Here is a 27,997-nt window from a genome sequence, read left to right on the forward strand (position 1 = left end):
GGGGTTTTACGTGCCAAACCAACGACGGGCATCTGGCAGGCCCCAGCGGAGGACTGAGGATTAATTTGGACCACCTGGGCATCTTTTGACGTGCAACTGAAAGCTCAGTTACACGGCGCCTCCTCCGCAATAAGCCTTCGTCAGATTGCGGGCACCTCGGCCGGGATTCGAACCCGCCACATGGGGATCCGTAGACCAGCGCTCTCGCCTCGGAGCCACCGAGGCGGCTTTGCATTTTGGTGAACGACGTATTAACCCAAACGAGGTCACAACGGCATAATTGAAATTGAAATAATTAGCTATGGAAAAAAATGTGACACATTAGAGATTGTGTATCATATTTCGTGTAATACAATGGTCGTTCTAGAAACATAGGCTTTTGATGCAACAGAAAGAATGGAAAACTCTCCAAATACAAAATTATGTCAGAGTATTCCTTGGTGCACGTTTAGACACCACTGCCATTGTTTTGGCAGCTCTGCGATTCTTTTGGCGTCGAAATGAGAAGACTGCGGGACTGTAGTCGGACGAACGTTTTCGGGCGGTTCATTTGTCGCCTACTGGCGCCTTTCGCGAAACTGTTGACACTATTTCTACACTCACTTTCATCGCAGGACTTATTTTTCATTTTTTGCTAGCAATGTTCTAAAAATTGTTGCTGGTTTTACTTTTTTCCTTCCTCGATAGTATAATTATGCACTGCTGCTCCACGCTACAGCCACGGTGGTGGCCGTCATAACAGCTGTACGTGCTGCGCTTCCGGTACTTGCGTCATTGCATGCACGGGATATTCGAGAATGATTAGGCTAACGTCCTCCACGTGTTTTATCGCACAAGACCTTTTCAGCGATTCCTTATGAACGAAAGTCTTCCTCAATCATGAACAACCCTTGAGCATCCGCACAGATGTTGGCGGTACAACGACCGACCTTTCCAAGTACGCCGCGCACATTTTCGGTAGACACGTGTAATCTGCCAGGTATGACCATGACGTACACTCACAACGCAACACGGAAGCAACATTTCTTTCAAAATGTTGGCGAACACCTGGACCTCTAATAAAAGAATTAACAAGAAAAATTGGAATATCATATAAGTATAGCGACTTCTTTGAGGGACGAGCTGTCACCGGCTGCAATGGGAAGATCACTGGTTTTTGTTGTCGTAGTTCTACTCTACACCATCTTTGATGGCTCTATCTGCATAGCCCGTAAGTGTCCCCTTTGTGCAATAGCAACCGACTTCAACTCATGAAAAATTTACAGCTGAGCATTAAGTTTCCATATGCAGTCAATGTGGTATAACTATATATATTCTAATGTAAAACTCAAGGTTACAATCTAACAGATGTGTAAGGACTCGTCCGAGTGTCGTCTCCTCACTGACTAAAGACTAGTCTAAGCTGGACGCCGCCGCAGCAGCCGTACCGAGTTTGTGCTCGGCGTTCGCCCTCTTATGCGACATAAAAATTCAGCAGAATGGCATTGTTACCTATACTCATTGTCAATTCAAGAAAAATAGAATGTTTTGGCACTGTTCACGCGTTTTGAGAAGTAGCTCTTAAGAGATTTGGTTGTCCAAGGAAGAAACGGTAACTTTGGCTTTAGAAACGTGTACGTCATGATAACATGACCTAAAGCTAATCTAAGATGCAAAAAAACGCATCTTATACTTCATTACAGAAAGGGGTAAAAAAGTAACGTCCCGTGAGGTGCCGGATTTTGTTTACTACAGTTCTTGAAGGTGCATGCGTCTATGGGAAATGTTGGAAGAGGCCACAGAGCCGTTTTTTTCTTTCACGGGGCCGATTTATTCCACCGTCTAACGATGCCAAAAACCGGCGCTTTCGCGTTCGCAAGACAAGACCATAGACGCGGCGCTGCAGAATCTGGTTATGCACGAGCATAGCCTCCTCTATACTCAGAAAGCCTGGCAGTTCGGCGACAGAGCCATAGAGTGCCAGGCGTAGATTTGGACCTCGAGGATCTGGTAGCACTGTGCATCAAAGAGCCATTTCTCGGGGAACCTGGACGGCAGCGCAAAACGTTTGCAGCGGCGAGGATCCGAAACACACCTGATCGCTTGGGAGAAATGTGTTTCGGCGTCTCGCCGCAGCGGGGCGCGAGTCACGCATGTGGTTCTCCTCTCATTCGTTTTCTGCCGCTTCATTGTTTTTTTTTTTTCATTTCGGCGGCCGCTTCTCGTGGCGATCTGCCAGGCTCTGTCAGTATATAGGGGGTATGACACGAGTCGCTGTCGTAAAGGAGTGCCTATCAGTGTCTGTCCTAGCGTGCTAGCAAAGTATATGAAATAAAAAAAACAAAAAAAAAAAACTACAAACTCAACGGAATAAAGGTGTAGCTCGCGACTTCAGCGTCCTATCAAAACCGTAATAATGTGTATTTAATACATCGGATTTAGCTAGCTGTTTTGTATTTATTGGAAAGATTTAAAAACACAAAAAAACACAAGGACCAGGAAGAAACAGATGCAACATGGACGAGCGCCAACTTTAGGTCAAATCGCTTCATGTTTTTTTTTTTTTTTTAAAGATGTGGAACATCTACAACATGGAAGCCAACTTTCAACACGTTGAAAATTGTCGCCCGTTCATGCTGTAAGTGTTCCTTCTTCGTCTTTGTGTTTTATGTTGGCGCTGTAAAAAAAGTCTTAAATAATAGCAAATTATAGTTCCTTCACCTCTGTTTTTTTATTTTCTTTCATTCTGTCTGTAAGCTACGTGGAACTGTTAAATGCCACGTAAGCGAAATGAGACTTAAGAATATTCGTCTCACCAGGTGAGGGAGGCGGGGGGCTGCTCCAAACTTTGAAGCAACATGAATCTATTAGAAGCGTGTGGCATGACACTGGCGTCATGGTGCGGCTCTTAGCAGAACTAAGTCGCATAGACATCGTGTGTAGCAGCCGACCTTAGTTGCTAATCAATGTCATCTTCAGCCCGGCGCTATACGAAATAATCGGAGCCGCAGTTGGCGCCAACGTTCTTAACGCAAGACCCGATATTTGAGGACACAGGTCACCTCCATGTGGTGGAAAGAATACCAGCCATCATCTAAATCCGAACACGTCTGCTTTATCCGCCAACTAGCTAAACAGCAATCCGAAAAGGAACGGAGCGAAAAATACTTCTTATGTAGACTTTATCAATTCCTGGCACCGGTAGATATCGCCCCGTAGTGATTTCCGAAACATAGCACAAACAACTCCTCATAAAGGCATAATTCAGTCCCTCCCCCACCCGCCACCCCTCAAAATAAATAAATAAATAAAGGGGATAAGTTTATGGAGGTGCGTTGCCGTCGTTGCCGATTACAATTACGAGGGACACGATTGAGCCTAAGATCTGGGAAACTTCTGGGGGTTCAATGACAGGAGAACGCACACAGAGTAACGCTGGGCGCGAGTAGATTTCCAAATGTCAAGGTGTAAAACCTCTATTCTGGAGCGAGATCGAGAAACACGGCCGCGGGAAGATAGAAACGCGGCCAAGACGCTGCTACGGTGGCATTAGAAGAGTTCGGAGCGCGAGGTACTTCACTCCGTGACGTAACGCAAATGCTGTCGTCGGTGACGCCGCCAAACTGGAGTTCTGCATTTTATTGTCCTCGGTGACCTCTTGCTGCCTCTTGGCTCCTCCTTCAAGAGTGACGTCGCGCCTAGGAACCGCCTTGCAACGGGCGCGCGCCGTGCGAACGACGTGCGCCTGTCATCCATTACCGATAATGGCCATAGTTTCTTAAATTTTCTGGATGGAAAATGGTCAATTGTTACGCCGTTGAATACTCCACCTAAAGCCGTCAAGGCTTTCGTTTTTTGTATCATCCTTAAAAGACAAAAAGCAAACCAAGAAACAGTCGAAATATATGGTTGTTTATGAAAGTCAAGCGGACGCCCACGGCAAGCTCTCAACTTTGAGGGCTGAAAATTCTTCGTTTTACGTTGAACTTCTACCTATAGAATAAAGCTGTCACCGCAGCTACGATCGATCATAGACGTACAGTGTTCTAAGCAGAGGTCAGTAGATTTGACCTTGTGATACATGCTCTTCAACCGGAGGGCTGCAAATGAAGCTATGCTGATCCTGCTGTGGTCTAAACCACAGTGCGACTCTTCAGCGGGAGCTTAGGGACAGACTTTGCTATGCACTGTGTAGCTTATTTTCCCTGGATTCATATTTTAACCGGGAAGCGAATTAATGGAAAATTTATTTGATTACTCGCAATAATAGTTATTTTACGTATGAAAAAGCTAGTTCCCAGACATTTTGTTTCTCGTCAATTTTGATGTGCTGATAGTATTACTGATGCTAAGATTTGAGCACCCTCACAATAGGTCAATCAATTAAATTAAAAATTTCTCAGAACGATCTAACCTACCATTCACGGAAAGTCGTCTAACACAGAGTCGCTCAAAGGTTATCTTGAAACCATCTGGATTCCTCGGAGACGTCCCGATAAAAGGACTGCTGCCGCATTGATGAAAGAGCTCGGTTGAAGATCGTGGTACGCATGGATGCGCGACTCGATTACCCCATAGTAGGAGTATAGCTTCGAGAAATAAGCCGCGGTTTTGAAACGCAGACCAAGGAGAGGAAATCCCATTAGGAAGAAACAAAGTTCGGTAAAAGCAAGACTGCGGACGAATGGCATTAGTTGATTATACAATCTTACGGACAATTTTCTTAAAAAAAAACACGGGTGTTGACATCATAAGACCTTGTTTGACGGTGGCATTTTGTACTGATTGACCACCTGTCCACGCTCGCTGACCCCAAAATTCTACCACGCGTTTGTTAGCTTTAACTAATAAGTTTTCATCGTGCACTGCTAAAAAAAAAAAGCTAAATGATTTTTTTTGTTATTATAATTTGCGCAAGGCATTGAGCGTTCGCGATGCCCATGAAAGGGCTGATGTCGTCGAGCGTACGGAGGGAGAATTGACAAATTGACCGCGGGAACTCACTTGGTAGGTGTGAATAAAAACATGATACCGTATAAATATGGCTGGCGGCCGAATTAAAACCAAACTAAACAGTCCTACGTTGAAGGCAACCAAGAGGCAAGCACACAGGTATAGGTCCTCAACGTCGGTCGGCCGCGATGACGACAAACTGGAGCGCGGCCACGGCGTTCGTGTGACGTGTCATTCACGTACTTGCCGGACTGTAGAGCAAGCCACGGCCGTTGGCCGAACTCTTCTGGATGGCGCTCGCAGCTGCCAAGCACAGAGTTAATATTTTGACGTAAACGACGACGACGGTGTTGGAAGTCTGGCGCCTGACCATCGAGCGCCAGGCCCCACGCGTACGGCCCAGCTACTAAGCCGGTGCCTGAACGGTTGCATACGCCAATACCTGCCGGGTGTCGGGACGTGGTGCAAAACCGCACGCTCGGCCGATATTGCAGCCGGTTTTCGGCCGACATTGCCACGACACTGGCCAAGCATCGCCGTGCTGCTTGGGCCGCTGCATGCACCCGTATCACTGCCGTGAGTCTGGCCACAAAACTGTGTAACGGCTGGCGACGTCTACTTCCAAGGTAGGCGTTCTCAGCATTATTACAAAAAACAAACGCCTTTACGTGGGGCATTTTAGCGATTTAAGAAAATGCCACTTGCTCACTGTCGCCAGCACAAAACACGTCAAGAGAGGAGCGGATGAGGCAACAGCCAATCTTTGCAATGCACGACGCGCGTAATGACATTTGGTATCTCTTCTCGCTTGGCAGACGTGAGCGTGACATACGCTGAAACCGGCGCAAGAAAACAAAGCTGCCCTTTGAAAATTTTCTGAATATCTAAAGTTGCCCGGTCGTGAATTTCGAAATTATTTGAATTGCCTTTTTATGCATTTTTTTTGTGAATTCAACTTATGCATTGCTAGTTTACTGTCTTTCAAGAAACGAGTTATAACTGGCTAGAATTTCGAGGTCTTTTATGGACGTCATAGCTCTCCTTTTGTGTAATTTATTATCACCGCAAAAGCATTGCAGGTAAGTGTCCCTTTGTATTTAAGTAATGGAATAAAACTTACGCAAAGGGCTCATTACAACCAACCCTAGCACTTAATATAAGGTTTATTAAAAATATTTTGTAGAAAAATGAATGTCAGTGACAAGGTCAGAAAGTGGAAAATCAGTTTTATGAGTGTGCTGGTTGCTCTTTAATACCTCTCTCAGACGGGCACCTAAAAAGACCTTTACGCCAAAGGCTTCTAGGATTTTCAAATAACCTTTAAGTTCTGCCGTGCCAGGCAGCGCAAGTAAATGGCATTTAAGCGAAGTTTACAGCGACTGAAATCTCGTAACTCCTACACACGCATAAATTTCACGTTCACGCCAGAACAATGATATTTTGACGGCAAATATTTTTTTATTTTTTCTTAAGCAAACAAAATAATAAAAAAGACAAAATGATGAGTTCAGTAGAGTGATTACAACAAAGTTCATTTTAAGCCAAAGTAAAGTGGTTTTTATGGCAATTAGCTGCCACCCTGGGCGCCTCCCGCTCCTCGCCTCAACGCTCCATTAGAAGCTCGGCGACCCCTTCTCGTGGAGGCTGCTCCGTCGCTCGACGTATCGCACGAGGCGAGAGTGAGATGCAGAAATATATATGTACATAGAACAATAAGTATACACTGTACAGTTAGCAATATATTATTAAAGGACGATAAAATATGAAGTAGAAAAATAAAAGTAAGATAACCATGGTTGTAAGCAAAATCGAGAGGAGGAAAACCAAAGTGACGAAGTGGACGATGCGATAAGGCGAGCAGCGGGACGACGAAGCCTACTAGATAGCTGGGGCTGCGAGTACTAAAAACTATCAGTAGAGCTAAGTCTGTACAAACTAAACATAAAACACGCTCTTTTTCAATAATCAACATGCAAAAATTTATTTTAAATATCAGTACGATCTTTTATTTCAATTCGCTTCTCTAGTGCAGACCGCTGCTGACGAGAGTAGGCCTTTAGTGGCCGTAAAGGAGTTGCGGGAGCTCAGGCTCACGAAAAGGACCGTTACGCTAAATGCCATTTGAGTTGCCGTGTGGCACTGCTGAAATGACATTTACACTAAAGATCCTTCGGCGTACAGGTCCCTTTAGGCGCCCGTCTGACAGGGATATAACTCGGATATCTGCTTAATGTTAGCAATAACTTCCGTACTTTATACTATCGTTTGCGAAAAAAATTACGGAATAAACATCTCCAGACTAAGAAAAAGAAGAAGAAAAAAAAAAGCGGTCATGGCAGACACACGAGCTAACGACTCATTTCGGGTGAGGGGGTTTGTATTGCGAATTATATAAAAAAGACCATCTGTAATGTACGATGTTGGTAGAAAGACAATACGAGTTACAAGGCATGTGAGGAAATAAATTGTTTCGCAGAAATAAATATTTTGGGATACATCTAGTTATCTAAAAGGTGCGCATGTGCCCCATTGGCGTACATGAGTGCCGAAAGTTTACACTGTTAAAAAATATGGGGGTTCTACTTTCCTAGAAAGCACTTGGGAAACTGAACCAAATCCCGTACTGCGAATGCACCGCGGTCCTGTGCTTTTTGTTTTCTGCGTATGATTGGTTTAGTAGCTGATAGAAAGCGCACGAAGACAGTGATCGCCGTGATGATGCATTTTTATAGCGGAGCTGTATATCAATCGTAGGTCAGGTTTTTTTGTGTCCTTCGACAGAAAACCATCGCGAGCGCCTTATCATCTTATCGCGCGCGCCTTATCTTTTACCCCAAAACAAGTGTCAAAACCACGTGATAGATGATAATTACAGTTACGGTTGCATAAGCTGCTGCGCTAACGGCGGTCGTACGAAGTCTTTCATACATAAAAAGGTTTTGGCACAGTGCATTTACTTTTATTTTGTGTATCATTTGATATCGACCCTTTTGCTGTTTACAAAAATGAACTGCCCTTTGCTCCCCAACTGACTTCCGATCGCACCGTCTTTGCAAGCCCGTCGAGCATGCGTTTGTCACCGGTGGTAGAAAGCACAAATGCTACCCGGACAACAAAGTTTAAAATTTAACGAGGGCCTTCGGCTGTACAATATTACATCTTGGAAGAGGCAAGTTGGTTTACAAGAAAACTCGAAACATTTTAACAGGTCTCGCAGTCCTTCGTTCCTTGGCGTTCACCTGGAGAATTTGTGGTTAAACATTTCATCGACATTTCATGCAACGGTGTTTAGGTGGCACTTGTTCGTTCTTTTAATAAACTGGAAGTTCTCTGGCACGTCTAAGACTCGGGAATCACCTGGTGGCGTTTACCATAAAAAGGGTCTATCGTGCAGTTATAAATTGTTGCAGTTGGTACCACAGCTTTACTTGACAACCATCTTCACAGGGTAAATTGTTGCCTTAGTGTTTTTTTTTTCTTGTTTTGCGCTGCTTCTTTGGTTTTACTGGATCGTAGCGGTGCCTGCAGTCGGACTTAAAGTGACACAAAGTATACGAGAAGTATACTTTGTGTCACTTTAACAAAGAAGAGAAGTATAAACAATCTAATCCAACAAAGTTGTTTTTTTATCTCTCTGCCCTATAGGAATTGTGAAAACCGAGAAGGTGTTTCCGGCGATTATCGAACAAAGAAGCTCGTCGGGCGAACTCACCTTGAGAATTAATCGAGACATCGTGCTTAATCTACGGAGAGCATCCGTGTTTTCGGATGCCTTTCAGTTGTCATCGTTTCACGGAGATACTATGCTCGTACGAAATGTGAGTTGAAGCTTTTGCTCTCATGGTGGCTACATCAGTAATAGGTACCCATAAATGATGAAAATGGCGAAACATTTGTCTCTTAAAGAAACCCGACTCATTTCCGTTTTTTTATTATAATTTACGCAACCTGCCGTACATTAAAAGAACTAAAAGTAAAAACAATGTATATAATCAAAGTTTCTAAAAAAATTCTAAAAATCGCCATAGTTGTCAAAACGTTTTAGGTTTTTGGCTAGTTTTTATTTTATCTGCATAAAAAGTCATATCTTGAATTTATTTTGTGCAGCAAAACAAAATTTGACAAAATAGTGACGTAATTTTTGTGACCTTTGTTACAGCCTAATAATATTTACATTGAAGCTTTAATTAGGATTTTCACATAAAATATTTTTCCTGTTTAATTATGATTTTGTGTCTTCGAGGTGCGAGCTGAAGCGATAGAGAAGAACTTGTACCACGACACCGAACGCGGAGCAGCTGTCATGGTCGCCGACACCGATGGCCTCCGTGTGGTATGTGAACAATTTTTACAGTAAATTGCAGACAACCTTCTGGTGACCGCTTTCAGACGCGGAAATTTTTCCCAGCGTCTTTACGTCACAAAACCTATTCCACGTGCTCGTGGCGCTCAATACGCAGCAATCGCAAAACCTCAATTTGTTACGTTTTGCTATCATAATCATTGTAATTGTGGATTTTTTTAAAACCATATAAGCACAGTGTTACGCTGTAATAACGTGTTTTTATATTTTTATACGGCGTTTAGAACACAAATTGATATTTTTGAATTCATTTGATCGCAGCGACGATCTATTTCATACCAGCGGGCGAGTTTCTCCTACACTTTGTTTTATCAAAACATTTAATTAGCCCAAGTGACATGCATACAAAACGTGTCTAGAAGCCTCGGTTCAGCGGAGATTGACATTTTTAACTGGAAGGTTTTATCGTTTAGGTTGTTACTGACTAATTTGTATTCTCACTATTTTATGCATCAATACCGAGATATGTGCTGTTCATGAGTACAGAAAATGAACAAATGACTGAATAATAAGGGAATAAATGAATGAATGAATGAAAACTAAGCTAAACCCACTGTCTAGTTATCGTCCTCACCATGTGGCATTGTGATTACAAGTGATTAATCAGGGCCTTAGCTTTTGCGGAAAAAATAATTTTTGTCATTACTAAATATCCTAGACATACTCAAAACTCCCTCGATCTCTGAGCGCACAAACTAAATTAAACTCCGTACAGAGGACGACAATCTAAATAATCTGGGAACAATTTTTAGAATTGTTTGAACACTGCACTTTTGAGTACATTTCTTGTTTTTATTTAGGAACGATAAATAACGGCGGAACAATTTTTATAATTGTTTGAACACTGCACCGTTGAGTACATTACTGATTCTTATGCAGCAACGTTCGTAACTAAAGTTACTAGATAATCTTAGTGCGCTATATTATGTTAAACTTTTTTTTAAATTTTTGACTAACAAGGAGTTAAACAGTTGTATATAAAAATTCTATAGATGCGGTTTGCGAAACAATAAAAATAAAAACAAATGCGGGAGAGTCCATAAAAAAATCAGCATGCGTATAGGCAGAATAAAAACAGGTAGAGCTAAATTAATCAAAATTTCGTGGTTATCAAGATACTTATTTGTGAACGTGGTCTCTGAGTTAGTTTGTTGCAGTGATCAAAATACAACCCCTCGGAGAATTTCGGTGATTCTTTTAAGCATCTTGATAACACGTTTTTGTTCCGTTGCACGGTTTTACTTTCCACGTCCCTATATAGTAACTGTTTTTTCCCCTCTTTGTACTTTGTGTTGTTTCTAGACTGGTTAGCCTACAAATTGCTTGCGAGTAGTTGCGAAATCATAAGAGTAAAAATACGTGCATTTTCAGGAAGGAATGCTCAGTGATCGCCTGAGAATATCGCCTACAAATGCTGCCGAACGGAATGCAGCAGGCAACCTGGTACATGAAATATACGAAATTGAGATCCGACATTCAGAAGGTATTCCACTGCCAAGTTGCTTTCATTGTCGGGCTACAGCTTTCCCATGCGCATAGACTCAAATCTGCCGATTTCTGTTTTCACGGTTCGAGAGTTGCGTGGGCGAGGTACGAGTGAACACAAACGTTTCTTAAATAATCATAGGTTGGTTATTTTAGATATATTAACCTATGGCTTACCTTTCGACCCTAAGGTTGCAAAAGCAATATTCTCCCGCCGCTTACAAACGGCTAAATTTTTTTTTAATAAACCATCGAACAAATTTCTTTTAGGGGTCACAGTTTGTCCGAAAAGGGTGACATATTTTGCTTACTTAGACATTTACTGTTTAATATACTTACGTTTCTAGATCTCACACCATCAAGAACAGATTTAAAATGCTAAGAGGTATCCATAAAAAATTAAATTCGTCCTCAGTATAATGATCTCGCACTTACTCTGTGTTGTTTATGGTAAATCTACATCGATTTGTTTGTTAATTTTATTAAAAAGGTATAAGTATAGACATAGATCTAATATTGAAGCTTTAGTGGCTGGTTAAACTGGGTACTTTTCCACAAATTCGTATTAGCCTGATTAAGAAAAGGTAACACCAAAAGTGTGTTACTCTCTCATAAAAAGAACTAAAATGTACGTAAATGTACTTAAAATGATTTAAAACTACATTCGAGGCACTTCTTGTGTCTTTTGCTTGACATCAAAAGGTGCTATCATATTCATATAATTTCTTCAATGTGTGGAACTGTAAACTATCTGCAGGAAATGACATGGTACCGCTGCCATCTAATGGGGATCTCGCTTCAGTCAATCTTTCAAAACACAATAACCCAAGAGCAATGGAGCGGTTTTATGATCGTAAGTAAACAGTGGATTCATGCTGCATGCTTGTTAAAATATGTTGAAATTTAAGCTCTTTTTCATAAAGTAACAAAAGAAAAAAGTCGCACAAGTGTACAAGAACAAATGGGTTGCTCCATCATGCAATTTTTACCTCAGTCTCCCAAGGTTGCTTTGTTACAATACATTATATGCTTTCACTATCAAATTTAATTATTCGTTATTAAAGGAGAGGTACATACAATATGTTGTAACTTTCATGTATAACTTTTTTTTTAAATACTTTCTTGAAGCTCGCTATAATGTTAGCAAAAAACTGAATGAAACTTCTTGGTATGCGAACGAAAAAGTAGACAAGGGACAAAAAAAAAAACATGTCCGACATGGTCTTTATTCTCCTTTTGTGTCCCTTGTTTCCTTGTGCTTTCGCATACCAAGACGTTTAAACAACAGGCTGTGCTAAATTTATTTGTATATCTGAATGAAACCGCCTCTTTCATATTCGTTTGGTTTATTGCGATCGTATTTATTATTATTTTAATATGTTTTCAAAGATTGAGGTTGGACTATTTTTGGTATACACGTTACTGATATTGGTCTAAAGCAAAATCGCTCCAGACTTTGCGCATCGTCTAAGAATATATACCAAAACATAATGAAACAAACTTCTTAACATGACGCGGTTAAATCTTTTATAAAAAAAATCCATGTTGAAATTGCTACTCATTATCCGTTGTCTTGGCTCAGCTGGAACTTATTTATTTAAGTTATAGTTATTCGTTTAATTGTTTAGGGCTGGCAGGGAGTGAAAAATTGTATGATATTCGACGTGTGCCTAGATTTATGCAGGTTCTTTTTAGATTTTGTTTAGAGCATTTTTATTACAGAAAAATGAATAGTAAAACTATGTAATTTGTGCAGGTGACTTGTACGGGCAGTGGTACATTATATACAAGGTTAATCATGACGATAGCTGGAATATAATTAATACAAATGTAATAATTAACTTTTTAATTATTACAAATAAACATGTTTCAGATTGGAAACATACTGAGCGTCACCTAAAGAAACTAAAGCAGGCATTGGCCTTACCCCCACCTCTTTGGTTTAGTTTTAGAAATAATTTAGAAAAAGTTAATTAAGAAAAAAGGAAGCACGTAGATCGCGCGGGGACAAGCTAAAGTTTGCACTTGTGAAACAGACGTAACGCTGGCGGTACGAAAACCTGGATGAAAATATAATCATCCGCGTTTTCGGACTGCAAGCGTGGCGCCTGTTGCACGTGTGAAAAGGTTAGCGCATCCTTCATACCTTAGTAAAATTCTGATTAAGTAATTTAAGATGACGCCGCGGAAGTGTGTAATTGAAACTAAATCTTTATGTCAAAAATCAAAATAAGTAATAAACGAACTCTATATAATTTGTAGCTACTTAAGGGCTGTCTTCACGAGCACACTGATATAGAGTGAAAAGGACTGCTGAATTGAGCGATTGCCTGGAATTAAAACAGCAAATTTTGCTATGACAGTAGCATCCAGAATCAAAACCCCCGTTATTGCTGCAACAACTTCCATTACAATACCATTTCGGACGCCATTACTAATCTTGGAGTACTCATTAAAAAAGCATTTTTTAGCAGCCAGGCGTGCTTCAGCAATGAATGAATGTATTTAGGAAAATGCACTTTAAATACAAAAATGATAGCATCAGTACAACGTTCTTGGCGCCCGCGGACTTTATGTTATAACGAAATGATAATTAGCACTTTTATTTAGCGATTCCCTTGATAACATTCTCCTAATTTTTCACATTTCAATTAGAGATTTATTTCCCATTCAAATTTCCTAAAGCAGTTATACAAGTAAAATGCTATATCATTTTACAGCTCTATTCAATGACAAACGTATACCGTCTCGAGATCGCCACACCATAAAACATAGAGGAGTAATGCGCATAAAACTTTGCACCTGAGGAGACAGCATAGTATAACGGTTTTTTTTGTGCGAAACGGCGCTGTGAGATCAGTTCGCGGTTCCACACTACCCGAGCCCACTGTAGAGGCTGACTTCGCGTCCAAGTGGACATCAGTCACTCTCCTTTTTCTTCGTTTCGGTACCTCGGTCCTGTCATGGTTAAACTTTGCAAGAAGATAGCCATGCAAGAAGACTGCTACTTGATATTTAACGATGGATAACAAATATCTAGTTGTAATGAACCAGCTACGCAAATATTTCAAAATGTAATTATGGTATTTTGCCCAATCTGTTCTGAATCTTCTTACGCTTCTGACCTGATGTACAACCTAGCCGATTGCGCCGCTTGGAAGAAAAATCTTTATTTTAAGTTACATTTTTTAAGAGCAATTTTAATATTTGGTGACGCACTTGCATATAGTGTACTGATTACAAGAGGTGATCTGCCAATGTCATTTGAATGTTATGATTTTCATTTAGCACTAATAATCACTCCTGAGGTCCACCTACTCATCGACTCTGCGCTTGAGAGCAAGTTTAATGACACGGAAAGCATCGTCAAATATTACGCCATATTTGCAGCTTTTGTAAGTATACACTTAAAGTTCTACAAAAAATAGGTGTTTATATTAATGGAGTAGACTGCCCAATCGCATGTAAACTTCCGAGTAAAAACTGTGCTGGCACCACCAATCCTGTTACGCCTACGTTTGGATTATTGGTGCTGCTCATGAAAAGGTGAAGACGCGTGTAGTTTCATCTTAACATGAGGACTTACATCTATCACTATTAACTATGAAAATACACTAAGGCCCTCATAATGCGCATGTCGTCAGTCATTTACACTTCAACATATAAAAAAAAGGTCTGCACTTAAGTTCATAATCAACGCCTTAAATTTTAGGAGCAATACGTTCACCAATGAGACTTAACACATCTATTAGAGAACAAAATGTCAGGTCGCAAACGAACTCGTGAAGATTAGGCATAACACAACCCCGAGATTGCAGTGTTAGAGACGTTTACGCTATGTGTGTCCTTTGATTACCTGCAGACTTGGGATTGTGTTATGTTTAATATTTATTAACTCCATTGAGTAACATTCACGGCTTCTTCGCTTTTTAAGAATTGATGAAACATTTACAATTTTAATGTATTGGGACATTTTACGTCGACAATACCCCCTACCCCCTAACTAGAGGGTAAAGGTGTAGTGGCAACTGCAGCTTAGAACAGCGGCTAAAGAAATTAAAATAGGTCTTCCGTATAATTCCAGGTGAATTTGAAATTTAAAACACTAGAGGAATGGCTTGATGTGCAGCTAGTGATTACCAAAATCACGATATTTACGGTGAGTTAAACAATGCTGATTTTGTGCGCCTCATCAACTTTCTGCAGACTTAGAAACTTCTCAGGGAACATTTCAAGCAAAGTGCTTATGGTGTTTTGAAACTGTTTTAATACATATTTTACTTATTATCTGCTTCTGCAATGCCTCATATGTATTAGATTAAATGATGTAATTTTTTCTCTTTTTTAATAAAAATGTTGAGTTTAAAGGCATCTAGGGAAAATGTAAAATATTTAATATTGTGATGAAGTATTTCATATACCTACCTCTACTTAGAAGAAACAAACTATGCGCCATAAATCTGATATTGAGAAACTAATTATGAAGGTGATGATCCTTTATGTAGCAACACCAACGGCATTTTGAACGTGGAGTCCATAGGAGAGACACTTAATCGTTAAGGGATCTCTTTATTCGATTTCGTTTTAAAGCTCAGTCAGAAGACATATTCATGGTGTTTAGAGGCATTTACCAACAAATCCTAACTTGCATTTTGAAAACGCCTGTTAATTGAATAACAATCCGGAAGCGACAAAAGAAATTTGTTCTTCTGGAATGTGATGCTCGGGATATATTTCTCATTCATTCATTTCATTAATTTGTGTATTTTCTGTGCTCATGAACGGCGAGTAGCCTAACTAATAATGCACAGAGTCAAAAGGAGCACGCTCAAGATATTTGCAGCACGTGCATCAGCTAAGATCTATTATGGAAGAACATAAAATGGGCAATAGCTAAATACCAGCCATTGAAGTCCTAAACGCTTCAATGGTTGATATGCGGCCTCTTTTCGTGAAGGGCAAGAAATTAAAATATCAAGATGACAAAAATGTAGGGCTTGTCTGATTTTCAGCTATTTTCTAAATATTATGTGGTTTGATTTGTGAACAATGCTGTCTGGCCTTCCATGAAGGCGAGGTTGATTTACATATCAGACATTATGAGTGATCAACCCATTCAAAATAACATTAGCCACACGGAATCCGTCATATCTGCTTGCAATATTAACGTTCGGGTGATATATATATCACTTGGTAACACCGATTTCAGAAAAGAACTGAAACGTTCATTAAGAAACCGCCAAAAAATGAAAGTGTCATAACTACAGACAGCCTTGAGTACTTAAAGAACTACACTCAAAACAAAGACGAATTCAAAGAGGACGACATCGTTGTACTGCTAACTGGGTATGTATACTTACTTTAAAAAAAAGTCAACTATTGTACTGCGGGTCATGCTGTACAAACGGCCAGCACTTTATATATAAAAGGGAACTTGGTCTATTTTTCCAAGATATCTACACAAAGGACGCCATCTCAATGCCGGTGATTCATTGATTCCGAAATAGCACTCTATTCTTTGAAGAATGCCTGTAGTCAAGTACAAAAAAAAGAATTCGGTTGATACGTAGTCAAGAACCTCTATGGTTTTTATTTTAATAGTGTATCCCCAATTTTATTCACCGTCTATACATGACGTCGTTGTAGAAAAACACAGAGAACGGCTTGCAGTCATGAACGCTAACGTTAAACAGCGAACAAACCAGTCCGCTCGCACTATCTACAGGCAATATTATTCACTTTTTCCCACAAAGTCTAACCTTGGCTTGTATGCTGGGTTGTGAGAACAAACTTAAGCTATTGGGATTTCCGGGAAGCAGTTTTTCAACTCAGTACGCTCGACCTGCGGTTTGATCTTTTTATCCAATCGGTGATATAAATAACTTACCTTCCATAAAAAACAAACAATTACGCTGCAAAAAGAAAGGTTGAAGAGCCTCGCGATAGACCTTTAGACACATTATTCCAGTACCAAAAAGAAATGCGGGGGCGTGGGTAAAAGCGCTGCACGGGCTCGCCTTACGTGACTGCGTGGGCAAATTGGCATTGGTATTAAATTTGCTTTAGAAACGTTACACCACGTATAACTACACTCCCAAGATGTTGCTCGGTGCTTGGGAAATTCACCCGAATAAAGGCAGAAGGAAATGAAAGCACCAGAAACCAAGCGAAACATCGAGATTTAATGTCAGGAGTAAAATGCCGCAAAGACACTATTGTAGCTCTAAGCAAATAGGCTACTATACCTAAAGACGATACCGTCCAAAGACTGGAACATTCGGTTGTCCACAGGTTTAAGCAAATTGGTCAAAAGCTACTTGGAACCAGTAATTTATTCAATGCCAGAGTAGAACGCAATGCATTTAGCCGCCCATTAATTGGCGCTTAGATGGGAAATAGGTAATTTCGAGTTTTATATGAGGTTATCACGAGTATTCCTTGGACGTGGCGTTTTACAAAATAATTCGTTGTTTTGCACAACTGCTAGCAGCTCCTCGTGGATATATTTGATTTCCCTACTTGGAAGTTAGATTTTTGTCAAATAGAAAATGTAAGAAAATTGTGGGGATAGCACCTGTAGCAATATAGTAGATTGCGTGTTGTCGGTTATATCCTGTGTGGTCGAACGCGGCATGTTTGAGAAATAGAATATATATGAAAATCTGCGTTATATAGTGAAAGCCCTGGAACTTAGTTTACTCGTTTATCGCATATGTATTGCTGTACATTTGTACAGCGATACCGGTACACACCACAGCACCAACTATTTGCTCCCATTTAAACTTTATTTTGGTGTAGTCTCTTGAAAAATTAAACCCACGAAACATGTTGCATAAAAATGTGGTTGGTTACAAATACGCAAAATCCTGGTATTACCGAAATTAACTGAAGTAATTTAATAAAATGGTGTGCTTTCACATATTCATAAAAAATATTGATATTCCGGATAACCATAAGAAGTTAGGATGGGTATTTTCAGTTCGTCTTTTTATAAGTAATCCTCAATCCACACGCCTCAAGCGTCCTAAAAAAATCAAAGTTATATATGTGGCGTATACTTATACTTACCACAAACATGGCCAAACCTCGCAATACGGCCATATTTCTGAGCTATCTGAAAAATGGGGCGCGTCGCAAGGTTTGGCCCCTTTCTAATACATAAAAAGTACACACATACTTGTCATATTTGTATTTTCAACACATTAGAGCGTATAGATAAAATTTATTTAATAAAAAAGATATCAACCAAAATATTTCCTTAGTACCAATTAGAAAAAATAAAAATCAAAAGATCGTGGACATGATCCGTGAAGCATCCGCAGACAGCGTTGCACACAGAGGCACAGGTTTCGGTCCCAGGCTGGGACCCGTAGTGCACGAGAGCTGGTGCCAGATGGAAGATAAATTAATTTCAGGTGCTTTTGGCACCTTAAAGACACGTGCACACACCACGCGCGGTATCCGATGCGATATATGTTCTGCCCTTTCTACACTTTGGGTAAATATTGAGTTTGACATAGTTTTAAGATTTCAAGATTTACAGAATTTATTCCAAAATCCTAATGTAATCCACCCAGCTACCCTGCCTTCGGTCACATAGACTATGAACTTTATAAAATGCCGACTGATAAACAAACTCATCACAACTCCATCACAACCTTCTTTTTTCAATTTTAAGTAGGTTTGTGTTTCTGCTCAATATAAATATTTTTTACAGACTTAACATTGCGTTGTATAATTCTACGACCAAGAAAGTTGAATCTGAAGGCATTTTAGGTATGTATGTTGCACAAAAATTAAACGCGTCTATAAGTTAGATAGAAAAAACGGTCGTCAATGAGAGTTAAAAAGGAAACTAAGTCATGTTTCTCGTATAAATATACTCGTATGACACTGAAAACACAAAAGAAAATTTGAGGGCGGACAGAAAATTTTTTAATACATATTTAAATATTCCTGTAGGCCTTCAAACGTTTTTGTGTTTTCTGTGTTATACGGATGTATTCGTACAAGCTAGGGCCAATAAATAAATGTTAACCACAAAATGAAAGAAATAGGCACACATTGAGTGATACCAGAAGACACTTTTACTCTGCATTGCTCATGTTTCTGTGCTCCAACTTCCAAAACATTTCACCGAGACCTACTCAGGTCAAGTGAAAACAATATTTCGAAGCAACACCAGACTGGTCAAAAAGCCGCACCAGGAGTACATTCCTTACACATTCCCACCTTTCGGCAACTTATTATCTACTGTTCAAGATTAATACCATAAAAGTCATGAACATCGAATAATAACATAAAAATATTAATATTTACGGGACAGGTAGCCAAAAGTTATTGAGTCACTGCGTTCAAGTGGCAGGCCTCCATAAACAATAATGCCTTGCAGTGGAAGAGTTCTACCTTCATTTATCCAGAAAACAATGACACAACACTGCCGAAGAGAATGCTTGTTGTTTTGCTGGTGCTTTCATAAATGTTTAACATTTTTTTCTACTTAAAAAACTCTGTCTATCAAAATATTGCCAGCCCATTGAAAAAGGTTAGGATGTGATTACTGCCTTACATAAAGCGCTTTACGCGTAGAAATATGTTTGACGTGTACTTACTCTTGAGAAGTCTTGATCGTTTTTAAATATTTATGAAACAGTTCTTGACTGTTACCCCAATATATTGTATTGGGCCATTTTCAAAATTTATTTTCACAAACGCTCTCAAACAAAATGCACCTTCTTTAGAACACTGATAGAAACTAAATGATCAGCATTGTATGCGGTTTTGGCTATGAATTACCTCTAGTGCTGTTTGAAAAACTTAAAACTAGTTATAGATATTTCCGCAATGGCGCCTATTCAAGCACACAACTATTGTAACCACATTCCTTATTCTGAATATTACTCTTTAATCAAAGGGTATGCCTACGTTGGTGGTGCGTGCCGCTCAAGCAAGGTGGGCATGGTAGAAGACGAGGCGAATATGTTCACTGGTACGCACACATTTGTCCACGAAGTCGGACACCTGTGAGTTTCCACTTCTGCACTTTACACAGTTTAACGAAAATCAGCAATTAAAAAAGTTACATTAATAGAAGTATGCGAATTTTTATAGAGTCATACGCGCACACAATCTCACTTTATACACGAGAAGGTTTAACTGTCATACATAATTAGTCGTAATTACATAAACCTGACGAGAAATAATACTTTATTACTTTAGTAATTATAATACTTTAGTTAATACTTAATAATTAACACTTCAGTAATTGTAATACTTTAGTTAATGCCTAATAATAAATATTTTAGTAATACAATACTTTAGTTAATACTAATATTTAATACTTTAGTAATTATTTCTTTTTCTTTTGACCAAATAGAAAAGATTTGAGAGATATTGTACTCGTGAATTAGGGGGTAAATTACCACTTTGAATTGAGCAACTGTGTGAGTATTTGAATTTATGTATAGAGTACAACACGCTAAAACGTACTTCACTTTTGGTGATCAAACAGACTTGGGATGTCTCACGATGGTGACGGTCCACCAGACAGCGTAACAGACAGTCCAGGAGCCAGTTACTGTAATGCGAGTGAAGGATACATCATGGCTCCTTCGTACCACGTAAATAGCACTCATATATTTTCAGTGTGCAGCGCAGATCAGCTCGAGGCTTTTCAAATGTGAGTCACATTTCATACATAAATTAGAGAATTGAGGAAGTACTGAAATAACGGGAACATGGAGCACTCATAACACCGTCTCTGAAGTTGCGTGTATTTCTCGGATTATATTGTCATTTCTAGAACACTGTGAGCAAAACATATCTTTAAAATTACCAGTATAAAACAGAAATCTCGGATTCCCACCGAGTTATATTATTCGCGCGAAGATCTCAGACATCATTAGTATTTCTTTATGTACAGTTCTGATATTAGGAATGCGCATTTACGTATAACATTCTAGTTTTCTTTATTTTGTCAAAGAAAGACCTAATGTAGCAATTGACTATTACACAATATAAGTATTGTAGGGATTCGCGTACCGCCGCCGATTCGCCGTTTAGCACGTGGTCCGACAACAACCCGAGTTTAGCCTGGTTCTTTCAATTTATTGGTACAATAAAACACAACGTTACAAAACCCTCAATCTAAATTACAAATACAAGCGACATTACACAAATATTTACAAACGCACGTTAAGCCAAAAGCTAAACACAAAGAAGGCCCCCACACCTCGTGTCCCGCGATAGCCTAGATCCGGTCGCCACGCACCTGCCTGCGTCTTGGTCTCGTCCGAAGTTCTAAGCGGCCTCTCGCCCCCTGACCCACCGAGTATATATCGATCGATGGGTGAGGAGGTTTCTCCTCGCCCGCCACGGGGCGCCTGCAGCGCCATCTAGTGCTAGGAGAGAAAGCGGCACGTCGGGAGCCGAATTCGAGATCCCCATCGACCCCGCGGCGACACGACCATGTGACCCTGTCTGAGGCCAGGCAGCTACATAGCTGCCTCGAGGCCAAGGTTGGCAGATTGGTTTGATGGACGCCCTCGTGAATGCACGGAGCGCCATAGTATCTAACGTTAAAGCAACTTCAAAAGTTTGTGGTTTATTTTAAAAAAGCCTGTTTCGGTATCGCTTAAAAATGAAGAAGAACTCTGGGTGAATCAAATGAGAAATAACAAAATGTATACATACAAAATGCGAAAATATTTATATCTTTTTTTTTGGTATAGCAGAGCACTTGATTTCATGGTTATTCATTAATGCACGCAACCTTATGCAAAATCTTTATATACTTGACTCTTGACTCAGTTAAAGCGCGTTCGTATGTTTGAAAAGCTAAAATAGAACTCAATTGTTCTTAACTTTAAACATGTTGCAACAATTACAAGCTAGATCTGCCATTTCCCTGCAGGAATGCTAAGTTTAGGTACTGAGAAATATATGTATTACATAGTACCGGCCTAAAAATATATATTGCGGCGTTCCGGGCACTAGGCAATGGTTCCCGTTGAGTGGTGGAAAGTAAAAAAAAATATTATTGATACGTCTCGATTTTCACCCTCATTTTTAATTTATTAGGCTTCTTAGATTATTAAAAAATACTAGACCCAAATGTTGTTCCTTTTTTGTTTGCCTCACTGTATTCTTCCGCACACACCTTTTAATAGAGTTAGGTGTCACTAACAAACACTAAATTCTACCACACCGTTTCCCTAGATTCTTTGGAATTCTACTACAAATACTGTCGTTTTGAAGAGTTGCTTTGCAGCATTTTTCTCCATACACATCTAAATAAAGCCTGCTGCCATTAAAAAGCAATATTTTCCCACAGCCTTCACCGTGACATATGCGAAGGATGTTCAGCAATTTAAGGAGACTTAACAAAGCTTCGCACTAGTTCTCTGTTATGTGTTTGGTTTTCATTTTAGACATATACTTTTATTTTTTTATAGGGATCCGAGTATCAAGTGCCTGAATAATACACCGCCAAGGCATAGCAAGAATTTAACGGTCAACGACATAGAAAAAAAAGCAGTTTCTCCACAGAAATTCTGCGAATTAAAACACCCCGGAACGAACATTACATATCAGGAGGTATTTATCTTAATAGCTTTATATTCTAACACCTCAAATGTATTGACATCGGTGAAAATAACCGTTCTTTCTCTAGCATTATAAGGACGAACAAACAAAAATGGATTATGACTTGATTCGCTGTGATATCATATGCGTGAACAAGGAGAGGAATACTCTGACCCTACATGACGCTCCTGATAACACTATATGTTCCAGAGAAAATACTTCATTGGTGAGTCTTGCCCACGTGCGATTTCGTTGAGCTTACTAGAAATGCGTTCAGAAGATAATGGCTTGTATGTAGAAGCTAATTCTACTAAAATACAGATAAGGAATATATATACCATATCACGGAGTTAGTTACTTATAAGTGTAGACAGACCGCGCGTAGCGGCTGCCAGATAAAGTCCTTCCGCCATGGTTAAGCAGTGGCACCAGATGAATCCTCGATACGCGGGCTAATGGGAGCCTATCGCGGGCCCGGTTTTCCATGCTTTTCTCTGAAAGGCATGTTTCCTTTTAAAGTCGTTTACTGAGTGCGTCACGTGATGTAGAACTTATCCCTTGCGCTACACGTGTTGCTTAGAAACTTCATTTTTATTGACTGTAGTTGTGTGCCTCAACGGCGACAATAACGGTTTTATGAACGCACTGAAGCGGAGAGATTTCTGGCGCGGTGTTCAAGGCAGCGGCCGTCAAGAACAGAAGCAGACGTTCCCGAATAGGAAAGGGCGCGCCCGGGTGCCATGGAAACGAGACACTATTTTGGTTTCGCTTGCTTTTTTTTTTTTTTTTTTTTGTTGCGCTGTCCGGACGGTGGAGACGCTGTCGGCTGTGGCTACTGCGACGCGCGCCAGCAGGACTTTCTCTGGTCGATCGCGTCGCGAAGTTCGCCGTGCTGTACGCTCTCACCTTTATACGTAAACTGTAATACCGCTCTGCATGCTTATTTTCGCGAATTTCGCGAATTGTAAAATTCGCAAACTTTAGTGGGCGCGAATATTTCTATTTTCTCTGGAGGCGCATTGCAGACTTTAGGATTCGCGAAATTTAATAGTCGCGAATATGACCCCGCTGCTCAACTCGCGAGAAACCGGGGCAGCGAAAATAAAAGGTTTTACACTATCTTACACCGTGACCCACATAAGCATTACACTGCGTGGCAGGCGTTCCTCCGATATCGTGTTTAAGGAACCTTCTCGCGCGCTGAACCCCCGTCTTGCCTGCTATGATCATATTCAGCCTAAGAAACAAAGGGCGTGTCTCCTTAAGGTCATGTGCTTTGCTGCGCTATTTATACTCAGGCGTTGTCATCGGTCAATGCGACTATTTCGATTGCCGCGCTTCCATAGTAAGGCGCCCTTAAGTAAAGCCGCATGTGGTTTCTCCGGCTCTCAGTAGACTAACCGCCGAATTCAGAAACCTCACTCAAACTTCACTCAAACTGAAGGGCCCCTCTACTTCCTCGAGGAAGGCGCGAGGACCGGCGTGGGCCAATCGCGACGGCGGATCTGCCCTCGCGAATGGCCAGCGCCGGCCCTCGCGCCTTCCTCTAGGAAGTGGAGGGGCCCTTCATTTTGAGTGTAGTTTGAGTGAGGTTTCTGAATTCGGTGTTAAGCATTGTCCACTATCGAAGATTAGCCGGTACACAAGTCGCATCATTAACAAAATTAGATAAATTATAGAAATAGATCAACACGCAAAACATCTCGTATTTGTCGACATAAGTTTCGCATATGCCTCCTAATGGCAAATTGCACTTGTCGTTTTGGAGCGCGCCGGGATCAGTTGACACATATCCGAAATGAAGCACGCGATCCGAACGAAGTCTTTCCGCCTTCGAATCCCCAGTGGAACAAGACCACTCCTCCGGAAGTGGTGGATGTCATTTCCATCATTCACCTTCCCGGGAATCCCCTTTCCGCGGTCCCGGATCTCGAAGCACTCGCGGCGCCAACAACGCATGTTCAACGCACGAGCGAAGTTGATCCTGACGTGAAGGATGCGTGTCGATAAGCGATGTGCATCAGTGTAACCCACTTTCCCCTTCATTGGAATACTCGTAAACGGTGTCCATGTACGCTCGAGTTTCGGCCTCTTCTGCGCAGGTTCGACAATGCAGTCGCTTTCATGCGGGACATAGGCAATCCTCGTCGTCGCTGCTACTCGAGACGCTGCTGCTCGAAGAGCTGCTTGAGAAACTTGACGACGATCGGTCATCAGGCAGCAGCTGTAAAGCGGGCGGCACTTGGGCACTTCGCGAGCGATCATTACGATTTTTTCGAGGCGAGATGCCCAGCGAAAAAGGAAGTCACGTGTGCGCGCCGAGGGCTGGTGAGAGTGGCTTCCGGTTGAATCCGCCAAAATTGGCGGGGCGGCTTTTCTCGGATCCGGATCGAGATTTGGGGTGAGAGCTGATCCAAAACGAAGAGAGAACACGTCCGTCTTGATCCCGATCACCCAGTGAAATAGGCGCGATCAAGAAAAGTCGATCACGGCGCACTCCAAAACGGAATTCAGTGGAATTCGCAATACGGAAGCACTCGAAGTAAAGCCGTATTTCTACGAGAGAGCAATCCGCGAAAGGGTATGCGTGACTTCAGCAGCGGGCCTAATTCCTTCACCAGCTCCGTCGTTTACGCTTTCGAGAGGCCGGCGGGGAGGATAGTAGCGTTAACCGTCAAATTTAGCGGTTTCCACTCTTTCCATAAAATCTTTAAAAAGTCGTTAAAATTACATCGATCTTAACGATATCTAAAGTGGGCTGTTTGTACAGCATGAGTATCCCTCCGTACCTCCACCACAAAGCTGACGCCACAGCGCTGCTTCGCAAAGCTTGGCGTTTTCTTCGGGTGATTCGTGCTCCGTGGAGATATCAGTCGAACTTCCCCGTCGTGGAAATAACAGCTAACAAGCATTATGCATCTTCGTTTGTCAGTTGTGTTAGCGCGATAAAATTCGGCTCTACATCTTCGCATATTGACCTATAAATTCAGAGATGAATAATGATAAGCAAGTCAATTTTCGTTGTCACTCTTTGTGTTTTACATTTACTTTAATTAGGATTTCAAGAACAATGAGCGGCCAGAATTGCTTCCAAATACCGTAACAACTGTAGTCACTTTTTGCCAAGTCCTGGCTGCATTGTTTAGCCGCTCGAATTAGATGCTTTCGTAAACAGTTTTATACACTAGAGTTAGATAAATATAGATTGCCGCAAATATGTTCTAAACTCTCAAGTAAAAGAAAAATTTAAAGCCCTCCTTTTTGTGTATTGCACCGCTTAAATTACTATAGCATCTATTCTGATTTGATGCCATCACTACAATCCTCTCTTCTCTAAATGTCATCATGCTGGCGGTTACTTTCAGTCATTTGATGTTCTATTGCGTGAAAACGCATTTCTGCGGCACGAAGTTTGTTATCGTATGGATGAGGAATGCGCATGCCATTTTGAAATTATTTTAACGCATCAACACAAAGGACCAAATTTTTCTTACCAAACATGAGGTTAGAATATAAACTACTTGAAGTCAAGCCAATTCAAGAACTCGATTTCCTCCCGAGGGGCTAGCTGGCAGGCCTTAGGAGTGGTGCACGTACAAATGAAGTTAATTAAAAAATGTTAGTAAATTAAGTCACTCCTTTTGATTATTAGTCCCTTACATTTTGTCCCTGTGTCCGTAAAATTGACATGTACAGACCACATTAGTGTATCTTTCTCGGAATTTTGAAAATAAATATGTTTGAATTAAATATCAAACCGGCTGTAGATTGTTTTTTCGGTCCTAACTTCGTCTCGCTTTTGCGTCTTATACGTTTCGTCAAATTATCCTTGCCAAAAACGTTTTATACGAAGGTGAGTCAAATGAAAACCTTAAACTTTCGAAATTGCAATAACGTTTTCAAATAGGGCGATATTGACTTTGAAGTTTGTGGTATTCTTACAAATACTTAAAATAGCGTTCAGCAGGTGGTAGCATCATGCAGGCAACGGGTGTGGCCTCACAGAAGCCGCGTAAAAATGACCATCACACTCAAGGCAACACACCAAAGAAGAAGCTTTCTTTCGCTCGTTGTTTAGGTATGGAAGGAGTGAAAACTATTCAACTATATTGTCAAATTAAGCTGCAGTATGCTGACACAATCTATAACTCCAGCAAATGAACAAATGGACAAGGAAGTTCCAAAATGACGCGAGTTTTGTATCATAGTGTTTGAACCCTGAGACTGGGAAGAATACTTGAATATACGTCTATTAGAAGGGACAGAATGAAGGTAGCAGACAAGCACCTCAGACCCTCCTCGATAGGGTCAGGCAAGCCTTGTGGTTGCCTAATCCTACCGTCTGTTTCATTGCAGAGTCTGAATTCTTGACAATGGCAAATATTCGAGTGACGGTGGATGATGTACATCTACTTAAGAACGCTAGTCCCAATTCTCGTCCTAAGTGGCCACAGCCTTTTTACCAGTCAAAAAGGCAGTTAGGAAGCATTTCCGTTTCGATGAAGATGTGCAACGGGCGGTGCACGGGAGACATTTCAAACAACCGAGTGATATCTTCTACGGAAATTTAAGCTCTTGTTAAGCGCTGGAAGGTCTGCATTCAGAAGAATGGAGACTATATTAAAAATTATACAGGTGTGTACTACTTTTACTTAAAAAAGGGTCGAGCAGAAATGTATATTGTTTTCATTTGACTCACCATGGTACTCTTACAGACAGTATTTTTTTTTTAGAGCGCAGCTCTTAGGCGCTTGTTTCCGTGTAAGCGGCATCGCCGTCGTCGTCGCCGTAGCTGACGGCGTAACCTCCCCGCTAAATTTAGCGGGAAATGGAATTGGTGTTGAGGTCACGTGGCCTCAATTTTTCACTTAAATTTAGCGGGGAAACTGTGGGAGCAGGGGAGGGTACGGAGGAGGAGGATGGGAGCGTACGCAGGCGGGGGAGGGGAGGCTACGGAAGAGGAGGAGAGGGGGAGGAGGAAGGGGTAAGGAGAAGGAGGGGAGGGTATAGAAGAGGAGGAGGGGTCTACCCTACCCTCCTCCTTCTTTAAAGCTGCGCTCTAATTTCGCACTACAGAATTTTGTAAAAATCTCTCATCTATTTTTCTTTATCTTTAAAGGAAGGCACGAGGAAATATACTGATAGCAAATCTTTGAAGTTACGGTTGCTGCGAATGAAAGCGTAGAAAGCGTTTGAGGCATTTTTGTGCAGACATACAAAAACGCTCCGAATGGATGTTCCGGTCCAGGCATTTGTGTTACAATCTCACAGGTGTTTGATATAAAAAAAATATTATCATATCGCCCAATGATGCCTTCTGATCAGATATCAAATGATCTGGTTTAAATCATTCATTTCTTGTTGAAACTCTTGCAAGCTAATTTTATATAAAAACCCTAATATTACTATTTATTTTCAGATATGCGTCAACAAAGACTGCGTATATATTCCCACTGGCTTGAAGACGTTTACAACAGAACCAAAACTAGCAACAGAATCCACTTCACCTTAACCAGTGAATTAATTAATCACATTTTTCCGGCACTCAATATCATTTAAGAATGTCGCATTCGTAACAAGTTCACTTTGAATAAATATTGTTACTAATTAAACATGTAAGTTTATTGTTGGTTT

At 40.8% G+C, this 27,997-nt stretch overlaps 1 pseudogene; it reads left to right on the top strand.

Moving 5' to 3' along the window:
* Positions 1-1,134: 1,134 nt before the first annotated feature.
* On the top strand, positions 1,135-27,915 carry LOC8031152 (annotated as a pseudogene).
* Positions 27,916-27,997: the final 82 nt, after the last annotated feature.

Source organism: Ixodes scapularis, unplaced genomic scaffold, assembly GCF_016920785.2.
Source record: "Ixodes scapularis isolate PalLabHiFi unplaced genomic scaffold, ASM1692078v2 PGA_scaffold4__175_contigs__length_147842914, whole genome shotgun sequence".
Taxonomy (NCBI): domain Eukaryota; kingdom Metazoa; phylum Arthropoda; class Arachnida; order Ixodida; family Ixodidae; genus Ixodes; species Ixodes scapularis.